At 29.5% G+C, this 10,487-nt stretch overlaps 1 long non-coding RNA gene across 3 annotated transcripts; it reads left to right on the forward strand.

Moving 5' to 3' along the window:
- Window positions 1-217: 217 nt before the first annotated feature.
- On the forward strand, window positions 218-6,726 carry LOC118190236 (uncharacterized). Of its 3 annotated transcripts, none has more exons than XR_004758387.2 (4): window positions 234-351; window positions 1,941-2,021; window positions 5,359-5,450; window positions 6,324-6,726. It is a non-coding gene; the product is annotated as an uncharacterized LOC118190236 (long non-coding RNA). The 3 variants fall into 3 exon arrangements; XR_015043698.1 differs by lacking the exon at window positions 234-351 and adding an exon at window positions 446-521; XR_015043697.1 differs by lacking the exon at window positions 1,941-2,021 and having other exon boundaries at window positions 218-351.
- The last annotated feature ends 3,761 nt before the right edge of the window (window positions 6,727-10,487 follow it).

The raw sequence follows: 10,487 nt of genomic DNA on the forward strand, positions 1-10,487 counted from the left end.
TTCCAACACAAAAGAGTTTTCATTTTTACTCTTTTTCAGTTAGAGTCTGAAAATAAAGTAACGAAATACGCGACGACATGAGCGACACTCTAAATCTCGCAGAGTGGGATTTGGAGGGTGACAGCAGTTTTCGCTCCGTTGCGTGTCAAACAACGCAAATTTACTGTCTTGGTAGCAGAACATGTTTCCCACTTGCAATAATAACCTTGGGGAAGGGAGTGAATTGAAGGAGCAGGACGACCCCCTGTCTTGTCATCGTCCACCCAGACTGACCAAACAAGTTTGTTCTTTGGCTAAGCGCCATTTCAAGCGAGGACAGTCGTAACAATGGATACAGCTCCTTTGCCAAAAGTAAGTTCGCTTTTAAAATATATATACAATTATTTCTTAATATAAATATCTTAATTATTATAAATTATAGTTAGTTTGCTCTTTTTTTTTAGGTGTCTGTAAATTTGCTTTAAGAGTGTAATGCTGTAACGTAGTTTTATTTATTATGTACTGCTAACACAATGAAAGCTGTACGTATGGATGGTACTTTTTGTAAATAATTCTTAACATTATTTTTATTTTTGAACAATTTACACAAAGCTATCGAATTTAATTATTTAAATTTAGTTTTGCATGCATTCCTATTTCAAATAGGAAGAACAGCGGTGGAAAAAAAAAAAATGCATACTAAAGTTTTGATTTTTTTTATAACACAAGTGTGTAAATTATTTGGTAGTATTGGAAGAAATAAAAACCGTATACTTTACTGAATTTCCTATTGAACTCATATCGTTTTCAGCTTCTAGTAGTTTTTAATAGATTTTTAACTTTCATTTTTTATAAATTCTGCTTATAGTTTGTGACAATAAAATTCACTTACTGTTGCAAAGCTGAATTTTTCCAAAATATAAATACTAGCACTACCTGGGTCATATCAGCATTCTAAAACTTATATTTTTGCAAATATGTTGTTATTCTCGAGAGTGTAGGTGTAACTAAGGCCTCTTGAACATTCAAAAGTCCGGGAGGCCAATAAAGCTGCTAAGACGGCTTTCCGTTTACGATTTAAAAAAAATCTTGCATTCTTTAAAAAAGACTGAAAGCTTCAGATTTTAAATTACGTCCAAAGGGGCATTTTTTTAACATTTTGTGTGTTACCTTTATTTATTAAATATCACGTTCTTCGCACTTAAACCATAAAAACATTCAACAGCAATATCGCAAAATAATTTTAAAATGAACATATCTTTAGAATTTCCAATACAGTCTCGCGAGCTGGAGATATATATATATATTTTTTACTCGTACAGACTTGCCATTGCTCGCTTTGAAATCGTTTACTTTTTTAATCAAAAATTCGTTGAAGTATTACAAAATATTAAATAATAAAGCAAATAATAAAACCAATTTCAAATTCAAATTAGGGCTTCCACATGCCCATATTCTATGGAAGATTACCTTATTCAAATTTTGTTGGCTCTAGGTACCGTTGTTTTATTATAATGCGAGAAACATACATACATTCATGCAGATTCTTCATTATTTAATTTCTTTAAATATAATGTTTGGTGGCAGCAATTTGAAATGAAACATATCGGGAATATGCAAAATGCAAAATATATGCAAAATGCCAAAACGAAATTAACAGTCCTTCTGGGAGAATTGCCCCTTTGGACTAAAAGAAAACCCAGCTATTTAAAAAAAATAATAAGTTTTGATTTTCTGATGACAAACTGAAAACTATTGTATTATTAAATATTCCAGGTAATTCATGCAGGTAACTATTTAATGAGAATTCATTTTCAATCAAAGACCAAGCATAAAATTTTAGTACCTTGTCCCATTCTACATAGGTTCTATATTCCTAATACTTGTGCACAGCAAATTGTCAAATTTATCTGCCCCTTGTCTTTTTTTTAAACTGTAGCACAATAAAATACTTTTTTCAGGAGGCGTTACATAATAGTTCAAAATTATCAGATTTTTATAACTGCAAGAAGTTCCCGAAGATGCTGTTAATGTCCTAAAAGGTAATTTTATTTTCTACTCTGTTTTAAATTAAAAACTATACCTAGTCCGGATTTTTGAAAATTCCAGATATTGAGGTGACTTTATATGCTATATACATGTATTTATTTTATGCTAAATATGTATTTACTGACAAATATACGTATATGCCAATATATAATATGTACACCAAATGTTTATTTCTTTTAATGCAAATAAGAAAATTAAAAAAAAAACAGTATTTATTTCTAAAAAATGTAAGGCATGTTTTTTTCAGACTTAATTAAATAGTAAAATTCGTTTATGTCTAAACATTTTTATTTCAACTGAAACAAAACGACTTTTTATATGTAAACCATAAAACCTAAATGTTTGATGCATTTTTATTTTATAATATGAAAATTAAGCAATATTGCCTTATATTTGTGGCAGCGCCTATCATATTTAAAAAATTAACTTATTTTATTAACAGATAATAGAATGCACAATTAAAAAACAGCTTCCCCTCCCTTCTATTGCGGGAGAAAACCTAATTCGACGGGTTATTTTTATTTATTTATTTCCCCCTTCTAAGAAAACTTGTCAGGCATACTTTCAAAATTGTCGAAATATATACTAATTTAAACGATAATTCTAAAATGATTCATAGATTAATTCATATACATCAACTCAATAGTTAGAAAGTTAAACTAATGACATTTACTTATTACTTTTCAAGATTATTGCCTTTTCATTTCAATTAGTTATTATATCTTCTCCTAGTGATATTAAAATGAGTGAGGATCTGATGAAGTAATGTTCAAAATAATATAATTGTTTACATTAGCAAAAGCTATTGTTGTATCAAATAAGTCTTATAAACCTTTTCTTATCCACAGTCCTTTAAAGTAGGAAAGAAATGTAAGTAACCTGATTTTAATAAACTCATATGAATTCATTTTCTGGTTTAGATAGGATTTAAAGACTCAGGTAACACAGCTTGTTTACATTTTCAATAACTAAGTTATGTGAACACTGTTAGAGGTGTAGCCAGAGTTCTTGCTGCCTCACTCAGTGCACAATAAAAAGTCTATAAAATGTCAAAATGATATACATAAAAACAAAATATCTGGGTTTAGTTTTGAAATAAAACATTAATTCTAATACCGTAAAGTACTATTTTGTTTCTTTTCCTTATACACAAAATCATTAATAGTATTCTAAAAGTTTGATTTACTATTCTATCAGCTGATTTGTAGACAGTATGGTACAATTTCTCAGTCTTAGGTGTTTTTTAATCCATTTGTACTTTGCAAAATTCTTCTCGCAACAGTCATGAAAAAAATTTACAGATGTATATCAGTATTTGGAACTGCATTCTGAAATTTTATGAACTGCAGAAGTTCAAAGTTACCATCCTTCCACCTGCCTTCGAAAACACTACCGCAAAGAATCCAGTAAATGTAAACGCTGCAAAAGCACAAAGCTGGTAGAATTCTCTTGCGGCCTCCTCGCTTTCTTTCGCTGCTGTTCAAAATTTATTTGCATGTGTCATTTTTTCTCAATTTATTATTATTTTGTCTGATTTCCGTGCTATGTTTCCTAAAAGTGATTTTAAAGTGTTTGCAAAGAAAATTTACAAAACTGCATACTCGAGTACTTGTCTCGGCATGAAATTAAGCATAATGGTTGAGATACAGTCAAAGAACTATTAAATTGCGTTTAAAGAATGTTTCCTTCTAAGATAATATGTTGCCGAAAATTTTCTTAACGGAACAGTTTTTGGAACAATTTTGAGAAAATGGGGGAAGGCCAAATTGATTTCAGTAACTAATATTTACTTTATGTAAATTTTACTTACGTATGCTTAATATTATATTAATATTATATTTCTTGCTGCTCATTCAGAGTCGTACCTAGGGTTTTCAGCGCCCAGGGACAACTGAAGATTTCGCGCCCCCTACTGCTTCCCAAGGATGGAAAACATTTAATTCTAAAATGCCGTAACATCAGTTTGGCGCCCTTTGGATCCTGCGCCCGGGGACAGATGCCCCTTGCCCTCCTCTAGCTACGCCCCTGCGCTCATTTTAATTTATATGCCCTAAATACCATGTTTAACAGGCTGTTTACTTACAAATGCTTAATATCATGCTTTTTCTCCGAACATTAATGAACATCCTCTAAATATTACCCACCAGCGGCAAAGTCGCTGAGCACTGGTAGTTCGGTCCAGAGTTTGAATCGCATGAAGAAGCTGGCTGCATGGACTTTTTTGTGGTTTTCTCCATGTGTAACGTGTATACGAACCAGTTTGCCTTAGAAAGACCTCCACGGAGGCATCCTTCCCATTAGGCAGATTTTTGATGGCATGTCAGCAACTAAAGGACAAATAAAGGCTTTGAAAATCTGTCAGAATTTTATCGAAGCTGTCGAAATTATGCTTGGCAGTAGATTCGATCAAGCTCTGAATACAAAAACAGGTCAATTTGAAACCAAAATTGTAAAAGAAACATTTCAGTATGTTTCAGTCATAAAAACAATTGAAATGGTTTTGTCTAATAGCCATGTAAGAAATTGTATAGAAACTGAAACAATTTCTAATGATAGACATTTAAAAAACAGTTTTCATCTTTTTATGTCCCAAGAATTTTGAAATATGTGGAAACAAAACGCCCTGATCTTCTGGTACCAAGTATTGCTGATTTCAGTGGTAAAAATCTTTAAAAATTCAACTAGGATTATAAATGATAGAATTTAATTAGGATTATAAATGATAGAATACTTTAAAACTTTTCTTTGTTTACTTTTTAATTACCTAGAGTAAAGTAATTTTGCATCTATTACTCACATTGGTCTTTATTCTTAAATGGCTTATAGTTTTTTCCTTCTGGCTCTTAAAGATAAGCGGTGAATGCATGTGCCTCTAGTGCCAAAGGCCTTTTTAATGATATTTTTGTAATCATTATGTAATAAACGTGTGTATTTATATATATATATATAGATGACCTAAAAGCATTAGTTTTGCTCACAGAACTTTTGCTCAGCTAAAATTATTGGAAAGAAAGAGGGAAAAAGGTTTTATTCATTATTAATGAGTAAATATTTGGCATAAGTCTATGCATAAAAAATAATTTCATATGCTTAGCTATAAAATTCTTTTCATAGGATAATATTTTTAGTTTGCAGTGCATGTATATGTAAATAAGCTATTGATACTATATGTAAGTGAGCTGAGCTGCATATACTTTGAAATTTGCTACATATTCTATCTTGAAAGGTTCATGTGTGATATTTATATAGTTTCAATTAATTATTACATTTCACATGCAATTTTTATCCAGTATATGTCTTTTATATATACTTTTATTTTTATTTTTGTAGGGTAAAGGCAAAGCAAGTATTTTAGCATCAGGTTGTTATTTGAAAAAAAAAAAAAAAAAATCCAAATTCTGCACTTCTAATATTTGGTAAATGTAAGTATTGAGGAATTTTGATATGCTTTGCACTAACTTTCATTTTAAGAGGGCAGATTATATTAAAATGAGCCATTTTACAGCAGTGAATGTATTTGGCCTCATGTGGCTAAAATTCATCTTCTCAGGCTGCTTTCGACTATTGTACCCACAGATGATGCATGGTCATTTAGCTAATTTCTGTAGAATTGGAATTGCATTGATTTGAATGTCACCTACATACTAGCAAATATTTCGAGAGAATAAGATGGTTTGTAATATGTGTGATGCCTTTATATGATCTAAATCTAAAGCATGACACTAATCATATATATACATGTATATACAGTGAACATAGATTTTTTTTTTTTTTTAACTTGTAAAGTGATGGAAAAATTGCTTCAAGGTGAAATTCAAAAGATACACTTCCAGCCAGACTATAGCGATCATGAAATCAAGAACAAACATCTTTACAATAACAATAGTTTATTGTGAACAACAATAGTTTATTATGAAGGGATGATACTTGTTTTCATAAGGAAAAGACAGACTAATTCTCCATATAGTTTGTTCTTTTTACATTTTTATGTACATTATTTATTACATTTTTCATTAAGAAGCAACGCACAGATAGACTATCCTATTTTATATTTGCATCAATATAATATTTACATATTCCTATATGTATTTATACTGCATTTTTACAGAAACTAAAAGCAAAAGACCTCTATGTGAATAAAATTACTAGGAATTACTTATTTTTGAAAGAAGAAAAAATTTTCTGGCGATATTTTTTAATTGGAAAGATAAACTTTCTAGTATGGCTCATTGGTATTTGACTTGTCCTAATAGATAGGTAATGGATGTATTCTTAATAAAGAAATTTATTTTCAGGGAATAGAAGACATGGAATCTCTTGGACCAGCTCAGAATAAACAGCCCATTATAGTGTGCATTACAAGTTCATTCTATAGTAAAGCAGTAAATCACTTAAAAGCATGCCCAAATCATGCCATGAAGGCATTTGACATTCTATTTAAAACTAATTTCGTATTTAGCGTTCAATATGCACATACATCAACAAATTTTTATAATTTTGTGGCAAGCCTTTTGTATAATGTCAGCACTCCTAGAGCTTGTGTGGACTCTTTAAATACATGTTCGAGTCTGAATTTATTGCATTTTGTACATGCATTACATTTCATATTTTTAATGTCATTTTAGTGTCATATTTTCCATTTTTATATATGTATATATATATGTACATATATTTCCTAATAAAGAGTTTTTCATGCAATGCTTGTTTTCACTTATATTTAAAATACTTTGTTCATTGAAATTATTATAATTCTGCAGTTATGGTAATGATTCCTATTCGGATTTAATCAATAAATGAAATACATAATAATTTTCAGCAGAATTATGAAAAATGAATTTTTAGCTTATACATGTGAGCTATAATCCATATTATTTCATTTTAAAATTTACTTTATTTTTCCCAAATGAGACTTGGAATTAGCATATATAAAAATAAGTTATAGTCTAAAAGTATATGTAAGCATTTATTCACCTGTAATGATTAATGTATAGGAATTTGTATGCATATAACTTCTCAAAAATAGAAAGCGTAACAAGCTAACTGAAGATTTTAGACTTTATTCATAATTTGGGGTAATAATTAATTTTAAGCTCTTCATAATTATGTAATAAGAAATAGAAACATTTCTTTTGCAATATTTTGTGCAATATATGAAGCTAAAAACAATAGCATGAGAGTATTTTATGGTTACTTATTTTCTGAATCTCATACATTAAAAATAAAGCTGAATAGTTTTCATGTAAGGGAAATTAAATTCGCATTTGTTTCTTACTTCAATGTATATTAAAATTTATTATTCGATTTTTTATGCATATTATGCTCAAGTAGATAAACTACTAGTAACATCAATTCACAAATTGTATTAATATAGTCACTTATAAGTAGCATTTTAAGAAGTTAAATCTATCAGATTATGATACAGGTTTACTGACACATATATATATGATCAGCTGTTCTAACACATTCAAATTTTCATTATAAAATTTATCAAGAACTATTTTTAATAAATTACTTTTCCAACTAGAATGATTATTTAATGGAAAATTTAGCTTACAATTTACGTGATTACGTGCCCAAATCTTGTGAATAAGCATAATTTGCTTTTTTAAATTAAAATATGTATACAAAATTTAGAATGTATATCACTATATATATATATATATATATGATTCATCTAAAATGATTTTTTTAAATTTCTTTTATGAAACTAAGCATTTTTTGATTTCTCAAATCAAATTTTGAAAATATCTGAAATATTTATTCAAAGTTTTAAGTACCTGAAAAACCTTATTTTTTATTCAAAAGTTAAGTTTTTCATTGCGAATATCTTGCTATTCCAGTTTTTATATATAAGTTGCATTGACGTTCTTATTTTTATTGCTTACTACACATAAAGGTAAAAGCCATGTTTCTGTAAAATAAAATATATTCTGTGAGTTCAAAGTAATTTCACATCAGAAGTACTGTGCGGAAGTGATAGTGTTAAGTATTTCAGAATGTTAACTACACCGAATTTCCAATATTTTAATATGGATGTAATTTTTTTTATATATATATTTCGTTAGATTTGGAAAGAAAAACTATATGTCTAAACAATGAAGATATGATTGTCTTTAAACTGTGTTTTTTTATTTCAGTGATGGTCTACTTTGATTCATATTCCAGTTTTTATATATAAGTTGCATTGACGTTCTTATTTTTATTGCTTACTACACATAAAGGCAAAAGCCATGTTTCTGTAAAATAAAATATATTCTGTGAGAAAGTGATAGTGTTAAGTATTTCAGAATGTTAACTACACCGAATTTCCAATATTTTAATATGGATGTAATTTTTTTTATATGTATATTTCGTTAGATCTGGAAAGAAATCTCATCGCCAATAAATGTTTAAGTAAGTACATAGGTAGCAAATCTAAAACAGATGTATATATCAGATAATTAAAATCACAATAGCATGTTAAAAAGTAGTGTAAAATATTTTTTTCAAGAGATAATATTAACCAGATATCTAAAACAATACATCAGCTATAAAGTTTACATAGCAAATACCAATTTTCAGTTTGCCTATAAAATAATTATATAAAAATCGCACCATCAAGGAGTGAGCAGACTATTATTAGACTATTATTTCACCCGAATATCGGGCGATATCTGACTATCGAAGAAGAGCGAACAAAGAAAGGGTCACTCCTGTTTTTGTGTGAAAAGGGACCGCTTTTTACTAGAGTGAAATATCGCTCCTTCGAGGTTGGTGCCATTTTGGCATTAGAGGGAGGTGGGATATCACTCCTTTAGAGTCGGATAGGACTCTTTCGAATTTAGAGTGTATATTCTCATTTAGCAGACATATTAGGCTTATTAAAATCTTCGTTTTAAACGCAGAAACTTTAAAGCATTTTGATGTCATATTTTATTTTATTTTCTTGTATTAAAATATGGATATTTATGAACTCTTCTCTTGGTAATAACAGTGCACTTTCTTGTTGCAAATACCAAGTGAAAATATAAAAGTGGAAATTTAGAATTCGCTAGACTTAGGCCGGTGCTAAGCATATCTAGGTTATTCTTTCTTGATTGACTGTAGTTTAGTAACCTTTAAAGTTTTTGCTATATAGAACAATCATTCTTATCGTTCTTACAATTTTTAGTATTATTTAAGCTCTTGTCTGAATGCAACCTCTAAAATGTAGCTTCATGAACGTTGAAATTGTATAATCTAATCTTCTACCAGCAAGAACCAATTCTGTAATTTCAGGCCTAAAATTTTCCCTTAAGTTGCTTTAGTTGCTTCGAGGATATCAACAATTCGAAACATACTTAAAAACAGACAATGTTGACCAAAAGTCTTACCCTTTCGGTTGGCCTTAAGAATCAAGCTTTGTGATTGATACTCTAACTCTTTACTAAAGAGTAATGTGTCTTCCTGCAAAAGACATTTGAGGATACTTATTCTTACGGTCCACATAATTTGAACGGTGCATAGGTTATTGAAAAATCGCCAACGATATATCTCCGAAAGTGTATATCGCAAACCATCTCTTATTATGGTTTCCATTGTTTCGTGGTTATTTACTCATATTCGAATGCGAGATAAAATGCTTTTTTTTCTTGGATGTGTGATATAGCGTCTCTCGGAAATCAAAAACTTCTTGTATTTTTTTTTTTTTTTTTTTCCTTGCAAAAATAGAAAGGAAATACAATATAGTAGCAATGTTTTGAGACATGCATTGGCGACTTATCGATAATCTTGGTGCTATTTGAATAATGAGGGCTGTGACAATAAAGAAATACATTTTGGGGGAAGGATAAGCTTTTAGAATTTTGCTGTGTCTTTGTTTCTGTTAGTTTGTTCTGTATTAGAGATTTGAATTTTATTCTGAAAGACACAGAAGTCGGTAATGTTCTTCAAAATGTTAGCAGCCTGACGACAAGTTTGTAATATGCAAAGATGTAGTGTCTTCCGTTTTAACAGAAATGCTTCCAAGAGGTATAGGCAAATTTATGACATTGAGAAGTACAGCATCAAGACTATAAGCTAACAGGCAGAACAGTTGTTTCAGTCGGCGGTCGGATAATTGGAGGCAAAACAAACGCAAACAGATATTTATTTAACTTATAGCGATTTTAAGTAAAGACTTACGTGCTATTACTTCCTTCAGTTGAATATCATCTGTTGAGAAATTAACAGTTTCAACAAATATAATTTTTCATCGGGTATAACTTTTCATAAATGCTTTTCTAAATTTCAGAAGTTGAAAATATTTATGCAGCAACCCTCAAAATGAAAAACTGTATCGAAATAAATACATTAGTTGATAAAATGCAATTTAAAATTCACGGAAATACTTTACAGCATCATTGCAAATCATAGTTTAAGGATAGTTTAAAATTCATACATATGATTATTTTACAGAAGTGTGTTACACTAAATTATAATTTAGCTGCGGGATTCAAAGT

The sequence above is a fragment of the Stegodyphus dumicola genome, chromosome 10 (genome assembly GCF_044657685.1).
Source record: "Stegodyphus dumicola isolate Sdum_Otavi_A_Nest chromosome 10, ASM4465768v1".
Classification (NCBI taxonomy): domain Eukaryota; kingdom Metazoa; phylum Arthropoda; class Arachnida; order Araneae; family Eresidae; genus Stegodyphus; species Stegodyphus dumicola.